The 17305-nt window shown below is 43.7% G+C and overlaps 1 protein-coding gene across 1 annotated transcript in view; it reads right to left on the bottom strand.

Annotated features, from left to right (window-relative positions):
- The window catches only part of LAMC1 (laminin subunit gamma 1), a 136671-nt gene that overhangs the window by 37413 nt on the left and 81953 nt on the right, over positions 1-17305 (bottom strand). The window lies entirely within an intron of this gene.

A 17305-nucleotide genomic window follows, 5' to 3' on the forward strand; every position in this document is an offset into this window, starting at 1 on the left:
TTAGAAAAGAGGACGTCAATACTTTCAACATTGTTCCCAGAAGTATGCTCCCGTACAGCACAGTCCACATAAAACAGACAGTTACAAAGCTGTGCATTAGTGCTTCATTCCTTCAAGAGCTTCAAACCTTGCAAGGAATAAGAAGAATTTTTTAAAAATGCCTTCATCTGTTCCCTAAGATGGTGATGATGCAGTGTTGAAAGATAACATAGCAACTCACTCCTACAGAAAAGTCTCACTTATAAAGAGATGAGAGTTCATCTGAGTATTAATGGGATGTTGTTGCAGAAGTGCTTTATCTATAGATTTTTCCAAAAGCTATGCTGTCCCAGCCCAGTATGGAACTCTCTGTATGGTGAGCCACATCACAGTGAGGCATCAGAGTCTAGTGACATAATTGTCTATAATACAGGTAAGTAGGAGACCGGATTTACTGACTCCTCTGCAACTGAACTAGTTAAGAGTTTAGTGTATTCTGGGGGTACTTTCACATCAGTATGGGCAAGTGTCCCTACAGCACAACAGGATGCCAGTGTCCTGCAGATCGGTTGCCCTAGAACACGCGCAGAACTATGATGCTGTCATAAACATACAGCTAAGGGTAGCATAAAATCCCTCTTTACCCTGTAAAGGGTTAATTTCTTTTTTACCCTGTAAAGGGTTAAGAAGCTCAGATAACCTGGGGGCACCTGACCAAAAGGACCAATAAGGGGAGAAGATACTTTCAAATCTGTGGGGGAAGGTTTTTTGTCTGTGTCTCTCGGAGCCAGCCAAGAAACAGGGCAGGGGGAAAATACATCTCCTTAAGCATATCTGAACTAAGCATCTAGTATTGCAGAAATAAATAGGAAAGAAATGCATTAGGTTATCTTTTGTTTTAGCTTGTGAATTTTCCCTGTGCGAAGAGGGAGGTTTATCCCTGTTTTTGTATCTTTAAGTTTTGCCTAGAGGGGAAATCCTCTGTGTTTTTGAGTCTTTTGTTATTCTGTAAAGTACTTACCATCCTGATTTTACAGAGGTGATTCTTTTACCTTTTCTTTAATTAAAATTCTTCTTTTAAGAACCCGATTGATTTTTCGTTGTTCTTAAGATCCAAGGGTTTGGGTCTGTGTTCACCTGTACCAATTGGTGAGGATATTATTCTCGAGCCTCCCCAGGAAAGGGGGTGTAGGGGCTTGTGGGGATATTTGGGGAAGGTAGGGCTCCAAGTGGCCCTCCCTGAATGTTTGTTTAAATCACTTGGTGGTGGCAGCGATACTAAGGCAAAGGAAGGAATTTGTGCCTTGGGGGAGTTTTTAACCTAAGCTGGTAAAAATAAGCTTAGGGGGTCTTTCATGCGGGTCCCCACATCTGTACCCCAGAGTTCAGAGTGGGGAAGGAACCCTGACAATGCAGATTCAAAAACCCATAGATTCACTGTACAGTGTCTGCCTGTGTGCCATGTGAACAGCCTAGGCCTATTGTATGTAAGATATAGAAGCTCTGTCACCGCGTGTTAATGAGTCATGCATACACCTCTACCCCGATATAACGCTGTCCTCGGGAGCCAAAAAAATCTTACCGTGTTATAGGTGAAACCGCATTATATCGAACTTGCTTTGATCCGCTGGAGCGTGCCGCCCCCCCCCCCCCCCCGGAGTGCTGCTTTACCGCGTTATATCCAAATGTGTGTTATATCGGGTCGCGTTATATCGGGGTAGAGGTGTATTTAAGAATTACGTCCTAGTTAATAGAATAGGAGTACTTGTGGCACCTACAATAAATTTGTTAGTCTCTAAGGTGCCACAAGTACTCCTATTCTTTTTGCGGACACAGACTAACACGGCTACTACTCTGAAACCTGTCCTAGTTAATCACTCCTCACTCTTTTAGTGTTTAATCTGATATTATTTCCTGTGAATATGCAGTCAAACGCATCGCTGGGAATAATACTGTATTAACCTAATAGTGAAGAGGTACACCAGTACAGTTACAGGGGAGAACAATCTGGCACATATCAAAGACCTCCCCACTTGCTATGCAGTTAGAAAATCAGGAGTAACCAGGACCCTTATTGCTATCATGGGGTCCTCTTTCACTACTCCATGACAGCCTTTACTTTAGAATTTGGATCATAGGGCTTGCGTTCATTCAGTTTATCCCCTGGGAAGGACAGAACAAGAGGGAAGTTCCTGGCCAATAAGCTCAGAGTCTCTGAAAAGACTTTTCCAAATCAAGAATAATTTAGGGATTTACAAATGAAAGATGCTTCCTCCCCTCACCATGACAGTGAACGTAAAATGACCTTCCCACCCCATACTTATCTCCCAACAGGTTTGTGGCAATCAGCAAATAATCCTCCCTAATGGATTCTTTCCAGTGACTGGAACATCCACCCCCATAGAGCACACATGAACCACCCAGGGGATTTACACCCCCAAGAAAATATTTAACTTCTCAATGTTCTGCTACATTCTTTGCTTTGGTCTATGACATTCCTGCCCCGTATCAAAGATGAAGTGCAGATGTTTTGCTGAATGGAATACTCAAAACTGAGAAATACTGCCTGCATTAAGAGCTACAGGGTGTGGAGGTGGCAGAACAGAACAATAAGAATCCAGCCTTCGTTCACCCAGTGCCAAGTCAAGGAATTCTGCTGAAACCTCCTACATGAAGAAACATTTTTAACAGCTTCACATCTCTGGGGGTAGGGGTGAGAAATCCTTTCTGCACTGGAAATGCAGTCGGGTGCTGGGCTGTTCAGAAACATAAGTACTTCTGTTAACGCAGTTCTAAGGAATTTCAGCCAAGCTTTGCAAGGCAACTTCCAGCACTCTACAGTGTAGCTTTAAAGGACAATAGCTATTGTATGCATTTTCCAGCTATTGAGATCGTGTACATTGGCTGCCTTTCCTCAGCCTCGATTACAAGTAAGGAAGAAATGGAGTATATCAATGGCCTGTCCACAGCTAAAAGAATATTTTCTCTACTACTCAGTCACTGGAGAACTGGCTGCAATATGGGCTTACTTGCCCTGCCAACATCAATGGGAACATCAACACTGAACCTGCATACAAAAGAGAATGGGTAGTAGCGGAGTAATGGAAGGTTGTTCTTCAGTGCTCTAAACAGTTAAAGCAATAGTGGGAAGGGACCTTTAAAATGCTTCAATCACCTTCCTCACAGGCCTAGTTGGCTATGAGAAAAGTTCCCAGGATGAGGTGTACAGCTGCACAACAGCTGTTATTGTTCCACCTCAGTGGACAGATTGTGTGCGCACAATCTCACTAATCAACAAATCCTAGAGCTAAATATACGCTGGGTTTTGGATTAACTGCAGACAGACAGCTACCATATAGAAAAATTAAAGCTACACACATACTAAAGCATATCAGGGGCTTAGATAGGCAATATTTGATTTATTTTGGGCACAAATACTCTTGGATGCTCAGTCTATGCCCTCAACATATAGCAACCGTTTGCCATCGACTCCATCTCTGATATCTCTTGAAAAATATTGTTCAACAAAGCAGCATTTGTGGCAGCCACTGGTCACTTCTTTTGAATGGAAATTCTGGAATGGTTTTAACTGACATCCAAAGCCTTATCTCCATACACAGTTGCACTGATTTAACTTTAGAGATTTTTAAACCAGTTTTAGTTAAATAAGGCCTGTCTACACTTAAAAAGTTAGAGTCAATGTAGGAAGCATCTACGCCAGGGGTAGGCAACCTGCGGCACACGAGCTGATTTTCAATGGCACTCACATTGCCCGGGTCCTGGCCACCGGTCAAGGGGGCTCTGCATTTTAATTTAATTTTAAATGAAGCTTCTTAAACATTTTAAAAACCTTATTTACTTTACATACAACAATAGTTTAGTTATATATTCTAGACTTATAGAAAGAGACCGTCTAAAAATGGCATGCGAAACCTTAAATTAGAGTGAATAAATGAAGACTCAACACATCACTTCTGAAAGGTTGCCGACCCCTGATCTACGCTATGGTGTTACAGCCACACAGCTACAGCAGCTGTAGTGCAGACATAAAACTTAGTGGCCACACAGGGCATTGTACCAGTTTAAGAGTGGTTTATTTCTGCTTAAACTAAACTTATTTTTGTTTACCTTAAAGCTATTGAGTTCAACTGAATAAAAATAAACCTGGTTGAAATGGAAATTAGTTTATCCTCCTAGCCTTTTTCATCAATTTAACTAAGTGTTTTGTTTTTGTTTTTTATATCCTACCACAAGTTAAGCCAGTGCAACTTTCTCGCACAGATAAACCTTAACTCTTTAGGATACCAGTGACTCCAGAAACGTTTTTTGCTTTTGAAAGTCTGAGTGAGACTGGGCATTTCATAAATGCAGTTCTCATCTCACGTTACCCAGCGGGTCACTGCTCCTGACGGAAGAAAGGCAGATACAACAACTACCCAGAGAATTTGGAGACTCCAGTTTCTAAGGCAAAATGCCTAAATAAAGGCTTTTTATCAGCATCAATACCGACAAGAGTACACACAGCGGTAGTTACCCGGGGGCAACAGAACCAGCAGGGAAGCTCAAAATATTTGGTCATCTATTGTGTCTCACATCAATATGCTGCCTTTTAAAGTAAGCGCTAAAATAGTGGATTTTAAATAAAAAGTAATTCAGCATCAGTAGAACTTTTCATATATGTTTTAAGGAAAGTCAAATTATGGTCTTAAAATACATTGATCATCTAAGTAATCTTGCATACTCTCAAACATTAACATAGCCAATCTACTAGTTTACTGAATTGCACCAATGAAGCTCCATAAAAGGACAAGCCCTTAAAAAAGGGAAGACACTGGAGTGAGTGAGCGTGTGTGTGTTTAAAGCCAAAGTGAACCTCCAGTATTCAATTATACAAAATGGTATTATTTCATTGTGGTATCAACTGGATGACCCAGTCAGGGACTGGGACTCCATCATGCTAGACTCTGCAAACATGCAACAAAAATAACAATTCTTACCCCCATGGAGTTTACAATCTAAATAAACCGTGACTCAGTGCATTAGGCAACGATTGAAAGGCAAATTAACACTTGACTTCTAATTCCTGCTCTGCTACTGATACATTGGTGGCCTTTGGCGAGTCACTTAAACTGTCTTTTTTACACTTGATGTCACAATTTAAACTGTACTCATAAAGGCTAGAATCTATAAGGTGTTGATAATCAGATCCTGATTAAATGTATCTGATTTATTCCCTCCTCAGTGCTAAATTCCAGAAAGAGACAGGGGTCTATCACACCTATTTTCTATTAACTTGAACGGATGTTCTATACAAAACTGCTGACAGGACCTGTGCAATCTAGCAATAGTGAAATAATTAACAATATTATAACTGCACAGTGTAACTTATTAACCTCTTACACAGAGCATATTTGGAATCCTGCTGATACTCAACCTAAAGGAACATCACAATGCCTGGATGTGAAGCTGGGGAAAGGTGTGGTATTGGGTGGAGAGAAGAAGAGAGTTGCTTAAGCATACAAGTAGTCTCTCTCTCTCAGGTTTTCCACTTCTGCTGACAGTGTCTCAAATTCAACCCATCAATTCCAAAAACAGTGCTCATTAAAAAAAAAAAAAAAAAAAAGTGCTTCAAAGTGAATAATTTCAGCAGCAGTTTGAGATTTTTTTTTCTTTTGATTGTTTCTTGACAAGAACAACAAGGCCTCCTCGTCGTTTTTTGTGGATACTAACACAGCTACCCCTCTGTTTCTTGACAATCACTTTTACAGGATTCCAACAACTGAGGCTGTGAATCTGGCCAGTAGGTCAAAGACGCCTGAAATCCTTCAACGGACCAAAAGGCAACAAAGCCAAGATGCATTCATATTAGGGCTGTCGATTAATCACAGTTAACTCATGCGACTAACTCAAAAAAATTAATCGCGATTCATCACACTGTTAAACAATAGAATACCAATTGAAATTTATTAAATATTTTGGAAGTTTTTCTACATTTTCAAATATATTGATTTCTATTACAATACAGAATACAAAGTGTATAAGGCTCACTTTATATCATTATTTTTTATTACAAATATTTGCACTGTAAAACTGATAAATAAAAGAAATAGTATTTTTCAATTCACCTCATAAAAGTACTGTAGTGCAATGTCTTTATAGTGAAAGTGTCACTTACAAATGTAAATTTTTTTTTGTTACATAACTGAACTCAAAACCAAAACAATGTAAAACTTTAGCGCCTACAAGTCTACTCAGTCCTACTTCTTGTTCAGCCAATTACTAAGGCCTTGGCTACACTGGCGCTGTACAGCGCTGCAACTTGCTGCACTCAGGGGTGTGAAAACGCGCCCCCCCCCCCGAGCGCAGCGAGTACAGCGCTGTAAAGCACCAGTGTAATCAGAGCCTGCAGCACTGCAAGCTATTCCCCTCGGAGAGGTGGAGTACATACAGCGCTGCGAGAGAGCTCTCGCAGCGCTGGCGGCGCAACTACACTCGCGCTTCACAGCCCTGCCACGGCAGCTCTGGGAAGTCCCGAGTGTAGCCAAGGCCTAAGACAAACAAATTTGTTTATATTTACGGGAGATACTGCTGACTGCTTCTTATTTACAATGTCACCTGAAAGTGAGAACAGGTGTTCGTATGGCACTTTTGTAGCCGGCGTTGCAAGGTATTTACGTGCCAGATATGCTAAACATTCATATGCCCCTTCATGCTTCGGCCACCATTCCAGAGGTCATGCTTCCATGCTGATGATGCTCGTTAAAAAAATAATGTGTTAATTAAATTTGTGACTGAACTCTTTGGGGGAGAACTATATGTCTCCTGTTCTGTTTTACCTACATTCTGCCATATACACCTCTACCCCGATATAACGCTGTCCTCGGGAGCCAAAAAAAGCTTACCGCGTTATATCAAACTTGCTTTGATCCGCCGGAGTGCGCAGCCCCCCCCCGAGCACTGCTTTACCATGTTATATCTGAATTTGCGTTATATCGGGGTAGAAGTGTATTTCATGTTATAGCAGTCTCGGTTGATGACCCAGCACATGTTCGTTTTAAGAACACTTTCACAGCAGATTTGACAAAACGCAAAGAAGGTACCAATGTGAGATTTCTAAGGATAGATACAGCACTCGACCCAAGGTTTAACAATCTGAAGTGCCTTCCAAAATCTGAGAGTGACGAGGCGTGAAGAATGCTTTCAGATGTCTTAAAAGAGCAACACTCCAATGTGGAAACTACAGAAGCTGAACCACAAAAAAAAGAAAATCAACCTTCTGCTGGTGGCATCTGACTCAGATGATGAAAATGAACATGCGTTGGTCCGCACTGCTTTGGATCGTTATCGAGCAGAACCCGTCATCAGCATGGATGCGTGTATTCTACAACGGTGGTTGAAGCATGAAGGGACATATGAATCTTTTAGCGCATCTGGCACGTAAAATAACTTGCGATGCCGGCTACAACAGTGCCATGCGAATGCCTGTTCTCACTTTCAGGTGACATTGTAAATAAGACGTGGGCAGCATTATCTCCTGCAAATTGTAACCAACCTTGTTTGTCTGAGCGATTGGCTGAAGTAGGACTGAGTGGACTTGTAGGTTCTAAAGTTTTACATTGTTTTATTTTTAAATGCAATTATTTTTTGTACATAATTCTACATTTGTAAGTTCAACTTTCATTATAAAGAGATTGCGCTACAGTACTTGTATTAGGTAAATTGAAATATACTATTTCTTTTGTTTTTTACAGTGCAAATATTTGTAATAAAAATAAATATAAGTGAGTACTGTACACTTTGTATTCTGTGTTGTAACTGAAATCAATATATTTGAAAATATAGAAAACATCCAAAAATATTTAAATAAATAGTATTCTATTATTAACATCGCAATTAATTTTTTTAATCGCTTGACAGCCCTAATTCCTATGCTTTCCAAGCTGAGGCTGCAAACCTGAAAATAAACCTCACCTCATTCAGCTGCAGGAAGAGCCTTACAGGACCAACATGTGGAACTCTCACTACCACCAAAATTAGCGAGGCAAGGAAACCCAGAGCAGTTATTCCAGGAGTGACGTGAAATAAAACAAGCAAAAATGCAACAAAATGAGACCTAGCCAATGAAACTAAACTTCAGCCAAAAAGTTGAGAATGCCACACAGCTTTGACTTGGATACGTCTACGATGTTACAGGGACAAGGGAAGCCGAGTTTTCTTGTACTATTACATTCCCCTTACACTGAGTAAAAGCTGTATTCAGCCTTCATCAAAAAGATTATTTCTGGGGGCAGCAGAGAAGGGAGGAGAGATTTGAAAAGAAAACGGAGAATGAAGGAGAGTGGAATTTTGTGTTGAGCTGAAAATCGTCAAGAATAAAATGCTCTAGTGAGCTTAGCTCACAGCCCGTGTTCCCCAAAAGAAGCTTTCAGGATCCACAGCAGAAGCAGGCAGGGATTTCCCAGAGTAAAACAAATCTGCCATGTGGAACAGCCACATTTCTGCAGTATACCAACAGGTTCTCTTTTTCTCCCTCTCTTACTACAAGTAAATTCCCCCCTCCCTTCCCTCATGCTGTTTTCTAATGACTGCAACTAGACAATGGAAAGAACTAGTTATGAAGTATGCAAATAACCGCCCAGTTATGCAACAGTAGATGCTAAGTTGCTTTGTATGGTTATCCACTGGGCTCAGAGGCAACATCTTATGTTTCCAGTTCCACCCATTATTCAAAGGGAATGTACAGAACATATCCATTATTCTGCACACTGAGGAGACCAGGTGAAAAGAAACCATTTATTCCACAAGAACAGTGTAACACTGCTTGTCTTCACCAGAGCATTAGGTCATGTTATAACACTCCCTTGAACAGTCACGTTGATTAACATGTTGTTAAACAGTACACCGAGGGGTTGTGTTTAACAATGCGTAAAGCGGTCCTGGGGAAACCCTGCTGGAACTACAGAGTTTACTGAAGACCAGCTGATGTGATGTTAAAACGAGGGTGGGCAAACTACAGCCTGTGGGCCACATCCGGCCCGCGGGACCGTCCTTCCCGGCCCCTGAGCATCTGGCCCGGGAGGCTTGACCCCGGCCCCTCCCCTGCTGTCCCCCCTCCCCCGCAGCCTCAGCTCACTTGCTATACTGCCGGCGCAGTGCTCTGGACGGCGGGGCTGTGAGCTCCTGGGGCAGCATAGCTGCAGAGCCTGGCCTGACCCGGTGCACTGTGCAGCGTGGTGGTAGCGGTGGCGGCGTGGCCCGGCTCCAGCCTGGCGGCACGGCTGTAGCACCACCAGCCACCGGTGCTCCAGGCAGCGCGGTAAGGGAGCAGGGAGGGTTGGATACAGGGCAGGGGAGTTTGGGATGGTGGTTGGGGGGGAACAGGGGGTTGAATGTGGGAAAGGGTCCTGGGGGGCAGTCAGGAAGGAGGGGGGGTTGGATGGGGCAGCAGGGGGCAGTCAGGGGACAGGGAGAAGGGGTGGTTGGATGGGACAGGGGTCCCAGGGGGGAGGGGGCGGGGGCGTCAGGAATGGGAGGACAGTTTGGATGGGGTGGCGGGGGTCCAGGGGCAGGGAGTGGGAGTATGTGGATGGGGCAGGGGTCCCAGAGGGGCCATCAGGGAACGTGGGGATTGGATGGGGCAGTAGTCGGGGGGGGGGGCAGATAGGAGGTGGGGGCCGGGCCACGACCCCCTCCCCACCGGCCCGCCATACAATTTACGAAACCCAATGCGGCCCTCAGGCCAAAAAGTTTGCCCGCCCCTGTGTTAAGACAACTTCTTCCTCTTTACACTGACTGCAAAGCTGTGCTTAACATGACTCCTCAAGGCTGCATCCTAACACTACCTAATGCTCTAGTGAAGTCCTCTCTGTAGCAACTAATTCACCTCACACTATTTCTATACTAAGAACTTTCAACAATAATGTAGAGAGGTGGAAGGAAGCTTTAACTTCAACTTAAGAAGAAACCATTGTTCTTCTGTTCCTAGAAACACATATACACATCTACCTCGATATAACGCTGTCCTTGGGAGCCAAAAAAATCTTACCGCATTATAGGTGAAACTGCGTTATATCGAACTTGCTTTGATCCACCGGAGTGCGCAGCCCCGCACCCCCCGGAGCGCTGCTTTACCGCGTTATATCCGAATTTGTGTTATATCGGGTCGTGTCATATTGGGGTAGAGGTGTACGTCTGACCCTGGCCTGTGCCAGGTACCTTTGATAATACTAAACTAGGGAAAGGGTAGTTGATTTCTATTTGGAGGTGCAAGCATTTACTCTTTGGGAAGAATTCCAGCTGTTCGTTAAAGAAGTTTATTGAAGCGTGAGGTCATGTGTGGTGGTGGTGGTGGGCTGGCTAATCATGATGAGTGCACCACTATGGAGAATGCAACAGGGAACACCTTAAACAGGCCTGGATTTCAGAAAGTGCTGAACACTCACCTTCTAAAAATGAGATCCCTTCAAGTTGTCAAACAAACCTACAAACACTGGTCATTGTTAAAAATTTAGGCCCAAGGTGAATAAAAATATCTATATTCAAAGAATGAACAAACACAGAATTAGGTTGACGTAAGGCAGCTTACGTCAACCTAACTCTAAGCATCCACACTACAATGTTGCTCCCGCCGATGTAAGTCACCCACTACACCGACTTAATAACTCCACCTCCAGGAGAGGTGTAGTACTTAGGTTGACGTAGCTAGTTCGACACAGTGTCAGCGTAGACACTGTGTTGCTTACATCAGATTGTTCCAGCTGTCAGCCCCAGGCGGTGGGGCCCTGGCAGTCAGCACCTCACAATGCCCCACACTGTCAGTTAAATTGGTGCAAGCGCTCTTGGTAAGGATGCACACTGCCGACAGAAGGAGCTAGTGTGGACATGCAAAACCCCCGATTTAATTACTGCGGTGGCTGTACGTCGATATAACTTAAGTCAACTTAATTTTGTAGTGTAGACTTGCCCACAGAAACTCTTATAAATCTAATCTTACAATTCTGTGAACTCAAACCCTACTAATGCTTATGCTTAAGCAGCTGAAGACAGGTACTATAGGGATGGGTGCCATCTAAGAACTTACAAAAAAGAACTTTGGTTCTGTTTGGTTAATTCCCGTTGCCATCTCCTACAAGGATTCACAGACATGTCCCCAAGTTCCAACAGCACCTCCTTTAATTCCGCTCAAACAGATCTCTCTCTTCAAAAGAACAGCTCATTTTCCCTGAGGGTACACAGAGTCTTAAAGCTGCCCTATGGAATCTGAACTACACTACTTCAAACATGATGGGAGCAGGACCTGGGCTAAACGAGGTATAGCTAATGCCGCTAAACAATTTAAGAGATCAACAACAGTTTTAACATTCCAAGTGCCAAAAAGCCTTAAAATAAATAGTTTATTTCAAATCTCGGGGGGGGGGGGGGGGGAGGAGGGAGAGATTCCTCTCTTTGGGCACATGAATACGGCAAGAAGATTAGAGTTGGATAAAAGGAAGGCTGTGTTCATTTCATAGAAATGAATTCCTTCTTCTAACAGCAGGCATATGCTGACACTGACTGCCGTGAAACAGAGCTTTGAACCCCCGAATCATCATTAGAGAGAGAGAGAGAGAGAGAGAGAGAGAGAGAACACGTAGTCTTTTAGTCTACAAGTACAAAATTGAGGGATGTTCGAAGATAAGGGAGATCGATTTAATTTTTAAAAAAATTTTAAAAAATTAAATATAATTATATTTGGGGTGGGAGGTGTTTGGATAGGGCACTGCTGAGAGGATGTTTGCACAAACAGAATCCCAAATCACTATTACTGTCGAACAGTATGTAGTAGTGAACCTCTACCACCATTTGAAGGATTGATAACACTGGTCTACAATTTTTGAGAAGTCGTCTGGCTTCAGAGATAAAATGTGCTATTTATTATGTATTTTGATGTGCTGAATTCAAATATGACAATTAAAACAACTGATTGGCTACTGTTTCTAAGATATTTAAGTTTTTACATTTTTTGTCTATGTATATTGTGTAGATAGTAGAGTTTTAATCATAAATTGTAAACCTAGGTCTTTTCATGTGTTTATGGTTGCTTTACATGATATTTCACCTGTCCTGTTTATGTAACACTTTAAAAATCAGCAAAAGGGTTATATAAATAAAATTTATTATGAAACAAAAGGCAAAAAACTATTATGTACATAGTTTAGTCCTATTCAGTGTCTACTAGGTGCTTCTTGGCTTGTCTCTTGTATTCATTAAATGGAGCATCTCTTGTCACTGTCCAGCAATAGTCTGCAAGTATTGATGGGCTCCATTTGCCCGGATAGCGTTTCTCCATTGTTGCAATGTCCTGGTGAAATCGCTCGCCGTGCTCGTCGCTCACTGCTCCGCAGTTCGGTGGAAAAAAATCTAGATGAGAGTGCAAAAAATGTATCTTTAGTGACATGTTGCAACCAAGGCTTTTGTATGCCTTGAGGAGGTTTTTCCACCAACAACCTGTAGTTGTCTGCCTTGTTGTTTCTGAGAAAATTTATTGCCACTAACTGGAAGGCTTTCCATGCCGACTTTTCCTTGCCACGCAGTGCATGGTCAAATGCATCATCTCAAAGAAGTTCACGAATCTGAGGACCAACAGACACCTTCCTTTATCTTAGCTTCACTTAACCTTGGAAATTTTCCACGGAGGTACTTGAAAGCTGCTTGTGTTTTGTCAATGGCCTTGACAAAGTTCTTCATCAGACCCAGCTTGATGTGTAAGGGTGGTAACAAAATCTTCAGCATCCACCACTTGTTGAATCAAGGAACACTTTTCCTCCCAGGCTCCAATGACTGTCGGAGTGGCCAATCTTTCTTGATGTAGAGGGAATCTCTTGCACGACTATCCCATTCGCAGAGAAAACAGCAGTACTTTGTGTATCCAGTCTGCAGACCAAGCAAGAGAGCAACAACCTTCAAATCGCCACAAAGCTGCCACTGATGTTGGTCATAGATTTTGCACCTCAAAAGTTGTTTCATGTTGTCATAGGTTTCCTTCATATGGACTGCATGACCAACTGGAATTGATGGCAAAACATTGCCATTATGCAGTAAAACAGCTTTAAGACTCGTCTTCGATGAATCAATGAACAGTCTCCACTCATCTGGATCGTGAACGATGTTGAGGGCTGCCATCACACCATCGATGTTGTTGCAGGCTACAAGATCACCTTCCATGAAGAAGAATGGGACAAGATCCTTTTGACGGTCACGGAACATGGAAACCCTAACATCACCTGCCAGGAGATTCCACTGCTGTAGTCTGGAGCCCAACAGCTCTGCCTTACTCTTGGGTAGTTCCAAATCCCTGACAAGGTCATTCAGTTCACCTTGTGTTATGAGGTGTGGTTCATAGGAGGAGGGTGGGAGAAAATGTGGGTCCTGTGACATTGATGGTTCAGGACCAGAAGTTTCATCCTCTTCTGACTCAAGTGAGAATGATTCTGGTGCATCAGGAACCGGCAGTCCTTCTCCGTGGGTTACTGGGCGTATAGCTGATGGAATGTTTGGATAATGCACAGTCCACTTTTTCTTCTTTGACACACCTTTCCCAACTGGAGGCACCATGCAGAAATAACAATTGCTGGTATGATCTGTTGGCTCTCTCCAAATCATTGGCACTGCAAAAGGCATAGATTTCCTTTTCCTGTTCAACCACTGGCGAAGATTTGTTGCACAAGTGTTGCAGCATATGTGTGGGGCCCACCTCTTGTCCTGATCTCCAATTTTGCAGCCAACATAAAGGTGATAGGCTTTCTTAACCATAGTGGTTATACTGTGCTTTTGTGATGCAAAAGTCACTTCACCACAAACATAGCAGAAGTTATCTGCACTGTTCACACAAGTACGAGGCATCTCTGCTCACTTTGGCTAAACAGAAATGTGTCCCTTTGCAAAATCAAACACTGACAAATAAGAGAGCATGACACTGTATGATTTCTAGAGCTGATATAGGGCAATTTGTTCAGCAGAGTGATGTAAGCTTCGTTATGATTGCATCATCCATGACTTCTAGGAATAACATGATGCAATTCATATCATGTATGACGCAATACCAGCTTCAGATTGAATCATTCATTGTTTTGCCTAAAAAGCAAGTACTGTCCAAACCCAGTCATAGATTTATTCATAGATCCAGTCAAAGATGTATTTTAGTCATTTCTGGTTTAAATTGAGATCCCTTCCCTTTATAACTCACTTATCCTCCGCCATTCCCAAGTCAAGGGTCGTCTATACTGACCCAATAGCATATCTTGAAAACTAGAGCCAATCAACAATTTTAAGCATCATTTTCGTTCTCAGTGACCCAGAATTAGTAAAGTTTGACTACATTTATTTCAGAAGCATTTTGGCTGTAGAGCAGTGTAATGGTTATCAGCAGTTAAAGGTGATGAGGGGGGAAACTTTGGCCAGCCCCTAGAATAGCAGCAGTGGTATCAGGAAATGCGACATGCTGAAAACTGTAAATATGCAATGGAAAATGCAAGTAGATGCCATTAGATCTTTAAAAGAAACTCCTTCCCTTGTCCTCAGAGTTAGGAATTCATCCTTACACACAAAAGGCCTCCTTGTACTCTGGCTCTTCAGAACGGATGGATAATTTACATCATGAAAACATCCCGCCAGCTGGCACTCTTGCTACAAGTGCTCGATTGTGAGCAGATGCCTTTATGAGATAAGTATTGACTAACATTCTCCTCCTCCATTATCGATCCACTTACCCTCACCACACTGTACTTTGGAAAATCAGTTTTCTTCTCTTTACTCTTCCTTGATTCCCCAATATGTCTTCCTGGTAGCTAGCACCAATGCTTTTGCTAAATCCTTCTAGTGGGAGAAAGCTCATTTGAGGATGGTGTACTTCATATAGAACCAGACACCTTTACTGATTTAGAGAGAAAGAGAGACACAGTTCATGCCCAAGATTCAGGCCCCAATCTATTTGGATTTCTTCAAAATACAAAGGCTATGCCATGACTCCCTCCAGTCTGGGAAGCCAGTGTATAACCAAAACAAAAACAAAAAAATCCTTCTAGAATCAATCACATCTCACATTATTTCAATCAGAAAGTGCTACTCTCCTGAGCCCCTACAAGCATTTTATGCCAGTCCACAACAGAATGTATCTCTACCTTTCTGTTTACATTCTGGATAGCAGCCAAAACACTTTCCTCCTTCCTTTGATCTGCTGCCAACAACCTGAACACAACCCACTTCTGCAGGAATTCCCTCAGGAGCCGGATCTGGGTGGACATGAACAAAGACATGGGATACTGGGTACAACCTAAGTCTTCCTGACCAGAATCCTGTCGTGATGGCTATCTGCACTGCTTACATTTTTTTTTTAATACAATTAATTGTTAAGGCAATGTGTTTTAGTATAGGGGGAAGAGAAGTGCAAGAGAGTTCGTACTGCTATCCGTAAGACTGGAACAGTGCAGTGAGATACTGCATGCATCCAGCTAGTGGACCTTAACCTTTAGCACAGAAAGGCTGCTTTCTGTTGTGTGGAGGAGAAAGGAAATGACTTTCCACGTTCACTGAATCCCAGGCTGACACTACTCCACCAATGAACAGGGGCCTGCCTCTAGTCTCTTGAGCACCCTAGTTTCATAACAGCTTCAGCACCAAGACCTACAATAAGCTATATATGTAAATCATCTTCCTGAAAACGCATGTTAAAAAAACTCAACATTCTAATCACTAACATCTTCAAAACTGACAATGAAGGTCTGGAACACTGGTCAGTCAACTCAAACAGGACTAGACTGGTTCAGTGGAATGAAAAATAAATCAAATCAGTGAGGCACAGGGAAGCTGAGAATTTAGGCCCTGTCTACACTGGCAAGTTTCTGCACAGTAAAGCAGTTTTCTGCACTACAACTCCCGAGATGTACACACTGCCACGCCACTTAGTGTGCAGAAACTGCGCAGTTGCAGTACAGTAAAAAAAAAAAAACAAAAAAAACAAAAAAAACCCACCCTGATGAGAGGCGTACAGCTTTCTGCGCCAGGACTCCAGCGCTGCACTGCCAATGTAGACACGGTGGTCAATTACAGTGCTGCGATTGAACTCTGGGAGGTGTCCCATAATGCCTGTTCTCACCTCTCTGGTCGTCAGTTTGAACTCTACTGTTCTGCCCTGAGGTGACTGTCATCCTCACCCCGTAAATTCCTTTAGAATTTTGAAAGTCCCCTTCCTGTTTGCTCGGTGATGCATGCAGTGGTATCAGCGCATCTTTCCAGGTGGCCATGCTTGCTCCTCATACCAGGCAATCCCCCGGTTGGAGCAACGCGGAACAGCTGGACTTCATCGGCATTTGCGGAGAGGAGGCTGACCAGTCCCAGCTCCACTCCAGCCATAGGAATTATGATACCTATGGACAGATTTCACGATGCATGACAGAAAGGGGCCATGACCGGGACACGTTGCAGTGTCGAAGTGAAGGAGCTGCAGAACGCCTACCACAAGGCGCAGGAGGCAAACCGCCTCTCCGGTGCTACGCCCACAAGCTGCCAGTTCTACGAAGAGCTGGACGCAATACTTGGCGGTGACCCCACCTCCACTGCGAAGACCACTGTGGATACTTCGGTGGCTCGCGTGCCAGTCGAGAGTGGACCGAGCCAGGAGGAGGAAATCTTGGACGAGAATGTGGAGGGGGACCCAGAGGCAGAGGATGACTCGGAGATCAGAAATGCATTCAGCCAGAAGCTCTTTTCTACCCAGAGGAGGCGGCTAGCCAGTCACAGCTGTCGGATGTTGGTGAAGTGCAAACAGGAGAGGAGGCCCCTGGTAAGTGGATTTGATTTTGGGAATCACTGAAGCGAGTTGCTGGGGGCAGGAGGGTTGCAGAAAGCAGGCTTGTCTCCCACCACATGCCTAGTCTATGTGGCGGAACAGGCTGTTGATTGACTCCCTCACTTCACGGGGATCTCCCTCAGAGATCTCCAGGAAACTCTCATGGAGATACTGGGCAATCCCCTGCCGCAGGTTCTTTGGCAGAGCTGCTTTGTTTCTTGCCCCATTCTTGCCGTCCTTAGGCATACGCAGAATACGCAGCTGCGTGGGGCACCACATAATTTGGGGCACCAAATTTCATGGTGTCCTAGGCAGCTGCATGCTGTATATGCGGCGCTGGCTCAGGTGGCTAGCCCCATCCCCCAGCCAGCTCCCCTGCTCCGCCCCCACCCTGCGCCCATTCGACTCCTTTCCCCAAGCCCCGTCCCCTGAGCAACGCGGCCTGTGGGATTAGTGGGGGTATTGGAGTTGGCAGAAGGGGTCGGGCCCGCCCCCACACTC

The sequence above is a fragment of the Emys orbicularis genome, chromosome 8, assembly GCF_028017835.1.
Source record: "Emys orbicularis isolate rEmyOrb1 chromosome 8, rEmyOrb1.hap1, whole genome shotgun sequence".
Taxonomy (NCBI): Eukaryota; Metazoa; Chordata; order Testudines; family Emydidae; genus Emys; species Emys orbicularis.